General features: G+C 36.5%; 1 pseudogene across 1 annotated transcript; it reads right to left on the reverse strand.

The window, feature by feature from the left end:
* Nucleotides 1-8,828: 8,828 nt before the first annotated feature.
* LOC143603205 (jasmonate-induced oxygenase 2-like) lies at nucleotides 8,829-11,690 on the reverse strand (annotated as a pseudogene). Its single transcript, XR_013148004.1, has 3 exons — nucleotides 11,011-11,690; nucleotides 9,681-10,011; nucleotides 8,829-9,371 (listed from the first exon to the last, which is right to left on the reverse strand). The product of XR_013148004.1 is annotated as a jasmonate-induced oxygenase 2-like (transcript).
* Between the last annotated feature and the right edge of the window lie 699 nt (nucleotides 11,691-12,389).

Consider the following 12,389-nt stretch of genomic DNA (forward strand, 5'->3'; position numbering starts at 1 on the left):
GGTCAGCTCAGGATCCTAAATATGCTCGGGATCCCGAATTTGTTCAGGATCCTCATATAAGTTTAGTATCCTGAGTATTAATGCTAATAAATAGATTTTTCTCTCTTGGTGTTGATTTATAATTACAGATATTAATTGTTGATTTACTCCATGCGAAATACACGGTTGGTGGTTACATAAAACGTGTGGAATGAGTTATAACCACTAGGATTAAGGGCCAAGTAATGGTTAATGGTTAAATATGTATTATGCTGAAATCTCGCACTTATAGTTGATATTAGCACGTGTGGGACCATGTTTGGTGAGTAACTCCCAAAAGAATCAATCAAAGATGTGGGATGAACATTGATGAACGAGGATAGACTCAAAAGAAGAGTGCCCCAACGGCTATATTGGAAGACTCTTTCAGTTCCGGGATACTCGGAGAATTAGTCTAGGGTTTTCGGATTATTTGGGATTTCAGTTGTAACTTTTTCTTATTTAAACGAGCTGATGGATACGTTTAGAACACACACTCTCACGACTTAGCTACCAGCAATCACTGTAGACACTTAAGAACTCGATATTTTATCAACTCCACCACTTGTAACCACCTTTTTGTTATTAATAAAAGTGACAGTGATAGTTTTCACCGTCCGGGGGTTTTTTGTGCCAGAAATTATCATAATCAAGGGTTTTTTTCCCTCGTAATCAAATCGCTGTGTTCAATCGTTTTATCATCAAGCACTCCACCTCAAATACGAATTTGATCAAAAATTACTTTGTTAATTTTTGACCGAAACAATTTGGCGCCCACCGTGGGGCGAATGGTGCTTTAATCAATATTAACCCTCAAATTAAACCCTATTTTCAACATCCACAACATGTCTTCCCAAACGAAACAATTTGGCGCCCACCGTGGGGCGAACGGTGCTTTGATCATTATTCACTTTCAAACTAAACCCTACTTTCAATATCCACAACATGTCTTCCCAACCAAAGATTGTTTCCTCTTCTGCCGCAGCTTCAGATTCCTCTGGGAGGCCGCCTATGCCTCCTCCTCCTACGGGTGGTATCCCGAAGAAACTTGACAACATTCAGAAGAAACCTGCTACTCTTGTGTTCTTAGGTTCGAGGCCATCTACCCAAGATCCCATCATGGTGTCCAATAATGACCTTCTGTCTCTGTACAGGCGATTACATGAACAGATGGATCGCCAGAACAAGACCAACCAAATGCTCGTGAGGGAACTGGAAGATTTCAAGAAAGCCAAGAAGCCGACGGAAGAATTCACACCACTAGTCCCGAGATCTCTGGATTTCACTCCTCCAGGATCTTCAGGATTAGTGCGTCCAGAGTCGACCATGGCGTACAACTCTGAATCCTCATCTTTCCAGCATTTGGGGTCTGCGGGATTGCACTAATCTGGATACCAAGGATACCTGTATGCATCCTCTGTTGGGCCTCTTCAACATGCAGGATCCTCATGATTGTCACAGTTGGGAGGATCCTCAGGATAGTTTCAACAGTCTGGATTATTTCAACAGTCAGGATCTTTAGGATTGTTCCATCAGATGGGGTCCTCAGCTCCTTATCAACAGGCGGTATCCTCAGGATTACCGCAAGGATCTGGATCCTCAGGATTGTTCTATCAGGCAGGTCCTTATCAGCAGGCGGCATCCTCGAGATTAGCTCAAGCTCAGCAGCACTCAGGATCCTCTGATGTGCACCAGGGAGACTTTATCCCGATGCAGGCTAACGCTCCAACTACTTCGCTTACCACCCCTGGAAATACTATGTTTGGGAATACGAGCTACAACGCCCAGATTGTTCCTCGGAATATTAATCAGGGTAACTCTTTCAATACAATTCCATTTAATGCTAATCAGGGATTTTTGCAGGATGCAGGCATAAGTTCAAGTTAAGCCCGAGAATTACAGAAGCTTAAGGACATGATATTAAATGTCCCCGGAGTAATCCGTCCCATAGCTGAAGTTCCCACTGATAGTCACAGAATATCCCGATTTGTGCCATCAATTAACGATGTACAGATCCCAAAATGGTTTCAAACCCCAAATATGAAACTATATGATGGTTTGACGGTTCCTGAGGAACACGTCGCACAATATAGAGAACGTATGGAGATCAATCCAATCCCTATGGAAATCAAGGAAGCATGTCTTTGCAAAGGGTTTGGGTCTACCTTGACCGAAGCAGCCATGAAATGGCTATTGAGTATTCCTCCTAACACTATCACTTCTTTTTCTCATTTAGTTAACATGTTTAATAACCAGTTTTCTTGCAGTAGAACTTTTAAGAAAATGACAGGTGATCTTTATAGGGTTACCCAGAATACTGGGGAATCCTTGATAGATTTTATTACCAGGTTTAGTAAGGAGTCGCTGGAGATTCCAAATCTAAACCCAGCTTCAGCAGTGGAAGCACTCAAGTTAGGGTTAGAAAAGGGCTCCTCTTTCTATGATGATCTTGTTATGACTCCATGCAGGTCATTAGACGAAGCAAGAAGCAGAGTTCAGAGATTTATCAGGATAGAAGACGACAAGAAAAACTTTAAGGTCAACATCCCGAAGTATGATCAGACGAACAGGAAAGCCGAATCCAGGGAAAATCATATCGATCAAAGCCTTACTACAAGCCTGATAACCCCAGGATTAATGCAGTAGATGATGAAAATGATGAAGAATATCGTAAAGTCTCTGAATATTGTTTTTCTATTGATATTGGTGGATTAATGTGTGCCATGCAGAATTTAGGTGAAAAAGCCAGGTGGCCAAGGAAAATGGAAAGACAAGGAGCCTGGAAAGACAAATCAAAATGGTGTGCCTTCCACGAAGACTTTGGGCACTTGACTGATGATTGCATAGCACTCAGAAGAGAGATCAGCTATCTTCTCAGCAAGGGACACTTGAAAGAGCTGCTTGGCAAGAAGAAGGGAAGAGAGTAGGATCCCGAGAAAGTTCCTGAAAAGCCAACTCCTCCACCAACGGATGCAAAAATAATCATGTTCATACCCGGAGGATCTGACATCTATGGAACCTCTTATTCTGCTGCAAATAGAAATGCTGACCAAAGAAAGTTAGAGGTGGCTGACAGACCAACAAAGACATCTGTTCTCACTCAAGAGAGGATTATATCCTTCGATGAAAGCGATAGAGTCGATGTTCAGGATCCTCATCATGATAGTTTGGTAATAACTTTATATGTGGCTAACCATTATGTACGCAGGATCCTCATAGATAGCGGAAGCTCTGTCAACATTATTCAATTAGACATGCTGAAAAAGATGAATATTCCTGAAGATGAGATCGTCCCCAGTTCCTCAATATTGGTTGGATTCAGTGGAGAAATTAAGAACACTATTGGGGAGATTAAGCTCCCAATATATGCGAAGGGGTAAATAAAATGCAAAAATTTTGTGTTATTGACTGTTTATCTTGTTGCAATATTATATTAGGCAGGCCCTGGATACACGACATGAAAGCAGTACCCTCCACTTATCACCAATGCGTGAAACTCCCAAGTCCGTGGGGAGTTATCAAAATCATCAGTGACCAACAAGACGCAAAGAATTGTTACACCTCTTCCATGAAGTGTACTGCCAAACCCCAGCAGGCGTAGCAATTACAGAAGCCAGCACGAGATGTAATGGAGGCCAGGGAACAAGAAATTAAAGAAGTACCTCTTTATCCCGAGGATCCTGAAGTCAAAGTGCTGATAGGAACTAGCATTCCTGAGGATATTGAGTCAAAATTGCTCGATTTCCTCAAGTCAAGGTTGTCAACATTTGCATGGAAACATGAAGATATGACAGGTATTTCCAAAGATATTATAACACATAAACTTGGAATTGATAATTCTTTCAGGCCAATCCATCAAAAGAGAATAAAGTTTGCACCTAAGAGAAACACAGTCATTCCAAAAGAAGTAGAAAGACTCTTGAAAGCGAATATGATTAAGGAAGTTCAATATCCCCGATGATTAGAAAATGTGGTGGTTGTATAGAAAAATAATGGCAAATGGAGAGTTTGTGTAGATTTCACAGACTTGAATAAGGCTCCTCCTAAAGATCCATTCCCTCTACCACACATCGATTCGATGGTAGACGCTACAGCCGGCCACGAGATGCTGACATTTATGGACGCATCCTCAGGATTTCAGCAAATCCAGATGGAACCCTCAGATCAAGAAGATACGGCCTTCATGACTCCCACAGGTATTTATTATTATATTGTTATACCCTTTGGACTTAGAAATGCAGGTGCGACCTATCAGATGTTAGTTAACATGATGTTCAAAGAGCAACTGGGGGACACGATGGAGGTCTATATTGATGATATGGTGGTGAAGTCCAAGAAAGCTGAAGATCACCTCCAAGATCTCAAGACCGCATTTGATATCCTCGACAAATACAACATGAAGTTGAATCCTTCAAAGTGCCATTTCGGAGTAAAAGCTGGTAAATTCCTGGGATACATGGTCACCAAAAGAGGGATAGAGGCGAGTACGGAGCAGCTACAAGCTATCCTGAATCTGAAATCCGCAGCATCAGTCAAGGATGTTTAAAGGCTAACCGGAAGGATAGTGGCGCTCAACAGATTCATATCCAAATCCTCAGAAAAGTGCAAAGAATTTTATGATATCCTGAGGAAAAACAAAAGGTTCGAGTGGACCAGTTAGCATGAGGAAGCTTTAGCATCCTTAAAAGCTTATCTTTCTTCTTCTCCTCTACTGGTAAAACCCGAGGAAGGTGAATCCATATCTCTATATCTAGCTGTATCAAATAATGCTGTAAGTGCAGTTTTGGCTAAGGATATCGAAGGTCAACAACATCCCATATATTATGTAAGTAAAAGTCTTTTGGATGCTGAAACCAGGTATTCTTATCTTGAGAAATTATATTAGCACTTATTATGGCATCTACTAAACTTAGACACTATTTTGAAAGTCACCCTATATGTGTTAAAACTAATTACCCTATTAAGTCTGTTTTGAGAAAACCAGAAATGTCAGGCAGAATGGCAAAATGGGCTGTGAAGCTAAGTGCATATGGTATAACATATGAACCTAGAACTGCTATCAAATCCCAGGCATTAGCAGACTTTGTGGCAGATTTCACCAGCGAGCTTAAAGAAAAGGCAGACTTGGAAGTCCAACAACTTGAAGAAACCAAAGATAAGTGGACTCTATACACTGATGGTGCTTCAAATGTTAGAGGAACAGGTCTCGGGATTCTGCTGAAATTGCCACAAGGGGACATTATACCTCAATCCATATCCTGCGGATTTCAAGCCACAAATAATGAGGCAGAATATGAAGCTTTGATGGTTAATATACTGTTAGAGGAGAAAAACTGTTAGAGGAGAAAAACTAATGAAATATCTAGATCTAGTCAAAAAACTAGCAAAGTGTTTCGAAATGAAAATCCATACTGGCAGATTTCAATCGACATGAAAATCAGGATTATTCAAGTACATGTTGATTCATTATTATTAACTAATCATTTTAATGGTTCATATACTGTTAGAGGAGAAAAACTAATGAAATATCTAGATCTAGTCAAAAATCAGGATTATTCAAGTACATGTTGATTTCATTATTATTAACTAATCATTTTAATGGTTCATATACTGTTAGAGGAGAAAACTAATGAAATATCTAGATCTAGTCAAAAAACTAGCAAAGTGTTTCGAAATGTTTGATATTTCACAGGTACCTAGAGAATAGAATGTTGAAGCAGATGCCCTAGCATATTAAGTTTCATCTTTCAGGATACCGGAAGGTGTCAAGATTCCTATCATATATATCATGAGCTCAGCAATAGGAGAGCAAGGTGTCAATGAAATTTCAGAAGATGACGAAGATTTGGGAGTCAAGAATCCTGAGGATAATGAAAATTCTTGGATTACCCCGATCAGGAGATATATTCAAGATGGAGTTATCCCCAAGGACGAAAACCCAAGAGCTTTTCACACAAAGGTAATCCCATATACTATAATGAATGATATATTATACAGAAAATCTCTTGCGGGACCATATCTTAGGTGCTTGGAGAAGGCAGAAGCTCAAGAAGTTCTTTCGTACATCCATGAAGGAGATTGTGGGAATCACACTGGGGGCAGAGCACTATTCTCCAAAATCCTGAGGACGGGATATTCTAAAGAACTTCTTGACCTTCTCCAAAATCCTTAGGGCCCAAATTTTATAATCGGATCTGTGGTCAGCTCATGATCCTAAATATGCTCGGGATCCCGAATATGTTCAGGATTCTCAGATAAGTTTAGTATCCTGAGTATTAATGCTAATAAATAGATATTTCTCTCTTGGTGTTGATTTATAATTGCATATATTAATTGTTGATTTACTCCATGCGAAATACACGGTTGGTGGTTACATAAAACGTGTGGAATGAGTTATAACCGCTAGGATTAAGGGCCAAGTAATGGTTAATGGTTAAATATGTGTTATGTTGAAATCTCGCACTTATAGTTAATATTAGCACGTGTGGGACCACGTTTGGTGAGTAACTCCCAAAAGAATCAGTCAAAGACGTGGGATGAACATTGATGAATGAGGATAGACTCAAAAGAAGAGTGCCCCAACGGCTATATTGGAAGACTCTTTCAGTTCCGGGATACTCGGAGAATTAGTCTAGGGTTTCCGAATTATTCGGGATTTCAGTTGTAATTTTTCTTATTTAAACGAGCTGATAGATACGTTTAGAACACACACTCTCACGACTTAGCTACTAGCAATCACTGTAAACACTTAAGCACTCGATATTTTATTAGCTCCACCACTTGTAACCACCTTTTTGTTATTAATAAAAGTGACGGTGATAGTTTTCACCGTCCGGGGGTTTTTTGTGCCGGAGATTATCATAATCAAGGGCTTTTTCCCTCGTAATCACATCGTTGTGTTCAATCGTTTTATCATCAAGCACTCCACCGCACTAATTTGATCAAAAGTTACGTTGTTAATTTTTGACCGAAACAAATATTATTAGGAAATGCAATATTCATGATCAGTTAATTATGGACTACGATGAGAAGACTATCTTCTCTGAAATGCAAGGTGGAGAAAGTAATAGGTGGTTCGTTCACGATATAGATCGAATGGGGTTCACAAGGAATTCAGTACATGACTACTTTGCGTGACGAGATAGCTACTCAACAAATTTCATGTGAATCAAATTAAAATTGTATGCGAAGTATTAATTTCTATTTGGATATTAGTATGTTTAAAGGAATTTGAAGTGATAATGTGTAATTTGAATTTTCTATGATGTTTTGTATTTTCTTCTTATAATTATTTCTTCAATCAAAGTTCTAGCCAAACAGATACATTTCATTTAGCTCGAAATAGTTCAGAAAGGTAAAATAGTCATTTTGCATCTTATTCAGAGCTTCAACCAAATAACAATTACCAATTCAGCACTTACAGGTTCAAAGTCTCCTACCATTCAAACTTCTTAATGGTCTACTCATTTAATGGCTTAACACTTGGCAAACAACCTCTAAGTAAATATAACAACCTCTAAGTAAATAAATATTTATATATTTATTTATTTACTCAGTTTAGATGCTCACTAACTAGTGGATTTTAAGACCATATGCACGTAACTACAATCAATTTACTTCATACAATTATTAACACATATATTACATTCATAGTATATGTTCACTTATTCCGCTCTAAGAGCCGGTGCGGCTTATACCGCATGTCTAATTTCACCTATCACCATAAGTTATTATTATTTTAACTATCAAGTAATACTTATATGTAACAAATAATAATACCACTTAGTACATGCAAGTCCACATAAGTGGTCAACACTAATATCGATACATGCGTGGGTCATGTGTATTTACTGACACGTTAATCTTTAATTTTGTATGCAGGTGACCTCCAGATATACTTAATCTTATTTATTGATATTATTCAATATTATATTTTGCTCAATATTACTCAGCTTAAGGTATTGAATTTTTATTCTGCGTATTAAACTAAACAAGTTATATCGACGTTAAGTTCGTATATAGTTTAGTAAGTAATTATTATAATTGTTTTGACTTATTAAAATAATTGTTGTTATTATTTTCTACTAGAGAACTTTGATCACCTCGAAAGCCCGTACAAGTTGATGTGTGTGTGTTTAGCCAGACCCTAAAATCGAGATTGCTACAAGTGCCATGTGTTATGAACAGCCGCTCGGCCACAATGTATAATCCAACGTTAATTAGTGTTTGACATTTACGATACCGACACTAAACTCAAAAAATAAATTCGTAAAACTTCTTATCACAAAACTAACTAAAAATGAATGGTTTAGAACTACCGATGAAAGAATTCATAGTTAAAACGAAAAAATAATTATAATAAAATAAAAAATATTAAAATTAATGCAAACGTACAAAACTAGATAAAAAAAAATGACAACGATGGCAAGTGTGATCATGGCGACAAGATAGTGACTGATGTCCATTAATCTCCACGTATTGGAACAAAATATAAATAATTAAACTAAGAATTAGAGCATTCACATCCTAGATCCTATCCATCAAATTATAATTTTATCACATTATAAGTGACTTTTTGTAATTTAGTAAATGGTTTAGGGTACAAAGTAGAAAAGAGAAAAAAATATAATGACTTTTTTTTATATTTAAAAATTTCTGTAGCACCTATAAATTTTAATATTTTTTAAAAGTGGTTGTGAATAGAGAAACGAGAAAATATAATGTTAAAGGTAGATCTAGAAAAATATTATTTAATTGAATAAAAAAATAAAAAAAAATGATCTTTATTATGATATTGGATTTGAATATAGAGACAGGGACGTGAATGCTCTGAGAATCTATAAAACGTCGTAGGCACACATAATATATTTTTACAATTGTAAATCAAATATTTTTATTTACATAGTTGGTAACTTATTTATCATCCATATTTATATAACCATTGAATACATAACTTGGCTATTAGAAAGCCTGAATTGTTAGAAAAATGATGATTGATTGTATCCAAGCTCTGTTGCTAGTCGGGCACCTCCAATAGTCCAATGTACTGAGACATCTGAGTTGATTACTAGTTCGTGCATCTCCAATGTACCTCTTAAACGATGATGTTGTTATCTTGGAGATTTTAAAGAGTCCACCTGAAGTTTACCTTGTGGACCCTTTGTCCGAATGAAACGTCTGTATTCTTCAAATGTAATCGGTGGATAAAGGGTCTTTTGCATGTGACGAGCTTTGATAAAGGTTGAATAGTCATATCATTCCTAGGATTATAGAAGTAGGCCAGAGAGACTCTCTATTTCCGGGTTCACTACCACCCTATGTTCTACACTTTTATATATTGCGTTGCTTAATATCTACAATCTCCAACACAAATTGATTATAAATTCATGCCATCTCAATTGGCTTCGATCTGATGATAAAGTTAACACATGGGCGGTAACTTAAACATGCTTTTATCAATATTATTATAACATGCGATGCGTACTCTATTAAAAAAAAGACTGGTTTAGGCATGTGATAAGAGTAAAAGCTTCACGACTATAAGAAAGATGTGATATGTGAATAGATATTTCTTTTTTGTGTCTAAATGAAATAAACATAAACACCATGCATGCTTTTACAACCGTGTTAAATTCAATAGTTTAGCGTATAAGGAGAAATACCTGAAGTTGATCTCCGATATTCACGATTATGGCATTAGGTTCTGGTTTAACAGTAATCCTGTAATTGTCCTTTCGGATTTGAAGTCCAGAGACTTGCTTATCGGGAAGCAGAAAGGCCATACCGCCAGGGTCCGAGTGAGACGATAGCCCGAGGGTCAACTCAGGTTGCGGGCACCTGGGATAAAAGTTTGCTCTCAAGCAAACTCCAACGTCCTCCCCACCAAATGCATTCTGAAGACAATCTTATTTTAATTCCAGGTTTATTGTTAACACCGTTAATAAAATCTTACCTAACCTTAGTATTTCTTTAGTATATTCTTCCATAACATCTCTACATTAAAAGTAGGTACCGTTAGTGAATATATGGTATTGACTATTCCATCTCCTTGTGGGTAAGTCAAATAAGGCCATCTATATTTCTTAATTAATGGATACTCTCTATAGCTATATGTACAACAAAAACGAAAAAAAGAAAAAAGAAACCCTCGGCATTTTAGTTAATTTTAGACCTCCGAACATTTTACCCGGCCTTGGGCGCAACAACTTTACGATTGTTAATACATATCGACTTTTTAATAATTTGTTTCTCACACAATCAAAAAACACTATATTCAAATGAAGTTATAATTATTTATTTTCTTGTTAATAGATCACAATTATAAGTAGACTATTAGTGCAAATTCATCGGCGTAAACATGTATGACAAAATTAAGTCTACTTACAATTATTTAATTACCAAATATTGTCTCATGCAACAAACAAAACGTAGAGATATGGTACGCCGAAAGAATATCGTTATAACTTGATAAAAACCATAAAAATAATTATCGATATCATTAACGATATGGTTCAGTTTGTTACAGTACGGTTACTCGGCATACGAACAATATTATATTCGTATAATTTACAGGACCAACGTATACTTTATTTTAAATAAAACTCTTTTTCTAACAAATAGTTCTCTCTAATGACATAAAAAAAGATCACACAACTGTCTATTTATATTGTGTAAAATTAAAGAATAATGAAATTAAAAGAAATAAAACAATAATGCTTGAGATGTTAAATTTTGAAAAATATTTCCGCCACCCATGAAGTAGTTATTAATAGTAATAAATGGAATAACAAATGAATATAACTTCTCATCTCATAAAATATTTTATAAAAAAAAAAACTGTCCTAATATATTTTATAAAAAATAACTTTCAGTTACCTAATCTGTCTATTCAACAGTTATTACACCCAAAACGCGTTGGCTTCTACCAACATTTTCGATATAGAAAAACAAACAAAATCATTATAATCTTCTGAAATAAGTAAACAACATTACCTCAGAGAAGGTGGATGATCAGGCCATTTTGTTTGACGAAAAGGAAAATAGTTAAGATAGTAATAATCATTCCAATCCAGAATTGCATCTTTCTCAACTCCTAATCTACTCCCAAACCCTTCATATGTCTTTGGTGAGTTTGCATACTTGTTTTTCACCTCCATCGGTTGATGAAAAAACTCCCGCCAAATTTCTATAGCCTGATCAACCAACTTGGTCTTCACACCGTGATTAACCAGGTGCAGAAAACCCCATTCACGACACGCCTCTAACATTTGTGCCATGGTTTCTTCACGTGAACTGATCAAACCGGTCAAATCAATAACCGGTATGTTGGTATCGGTTAGGCATAAAGACGGCCTCTCTTGCGGTGGCTTGATGTATTGGTCGGGGATCACAAGATTCGCACTTTCCGATAAAGATTTAACACAAACCACTGGTTCAGGCCAATCTTCGATGCTTCCCATGTTGAATTTGGTTGTCGTGTGGTTGGAGAATTGAAGAATATTGGTTTAAATAGATGATGAAAGCGGGCATGGCATGAGATTGTGGTATGTTATTTAAATATTAAAATCCATGTGTGTATTTGTTTTTTTGTGGTTGTGAAATGATAGAAGGTCTTTCTGGTAATTTTAAGGTTAATAATGACAAGGCCGACATAATATCCATAGCACATAAAAACGTGTTGCATACCACAAGTTTTGTTTATATGTTTCAGAATTCGGCGCCGAAAATATCGAAATTCCAACTCTTATATAATAGAAAAAAGACTTACAATATATGGTAAGACTATCTATATGTAGTGGGCGAGGAAACGGGTGACAAATAGGAGATTTGGGGCGCGAACACCGCCCCCTAAACGAAATGTGGGGGTGACATATTCTTGTCCAGCGAATTGTTGTGAAAAATATTATACCGAGTTTATTTATGGAAAGAAAGGGAAGAAAAAGAAAGTTTTATTTCTTTTTTCTTTTTGGCATCTCCTTTTTCTATCCAATTTTCTTTTCTTTAAAATCTTTCCACTTTAAATTTATACAAATTCTTTTATTTTACTCTTCATTTTCTTTTCCTCCTCTAATATTCTTTCCTTTAATAAAACTCGGAAACACTACTTTTATTTTTTTCCTTTGTTTTTCTTCCCTAAATAAAACTAGAAAATACAACAATTTTTTTCCATCCCTCATTTTTGTTTCCTTTCCTTTTCTCCTTTAAATAAAACTCAGAAATGCAGTGAAAGATTGACCAATATATTGGCCAGTTCTTTATACCAGTTTTAGGTTTGAAGTAGATTAATGATCAGTTGCCAACTTAGGCTATGTGTAGTGAGGGGCTACAAAATGAGGCGTTTTGCGTCATGTGGCGTCCAGTAAGCAAATTGT

The sequence above is a fragment of the Bidens hawaiensis genome, unplaced genomic scaffold (assembly GCF_021521415.1).
Source record: "Bidens hawaiensis isolate Kalapana, Puna unplaced genomic scaffold, B.hawaiensis_p1.1 tig00061015_1, whole genome shotgun sequence".
Lineage (NCBI taxonomy): Eukaryota > Viridiplantae > Streptophyta > Magnoliopsida > Asterales > Asteraceae > Bidens > Bidens hawaiensis.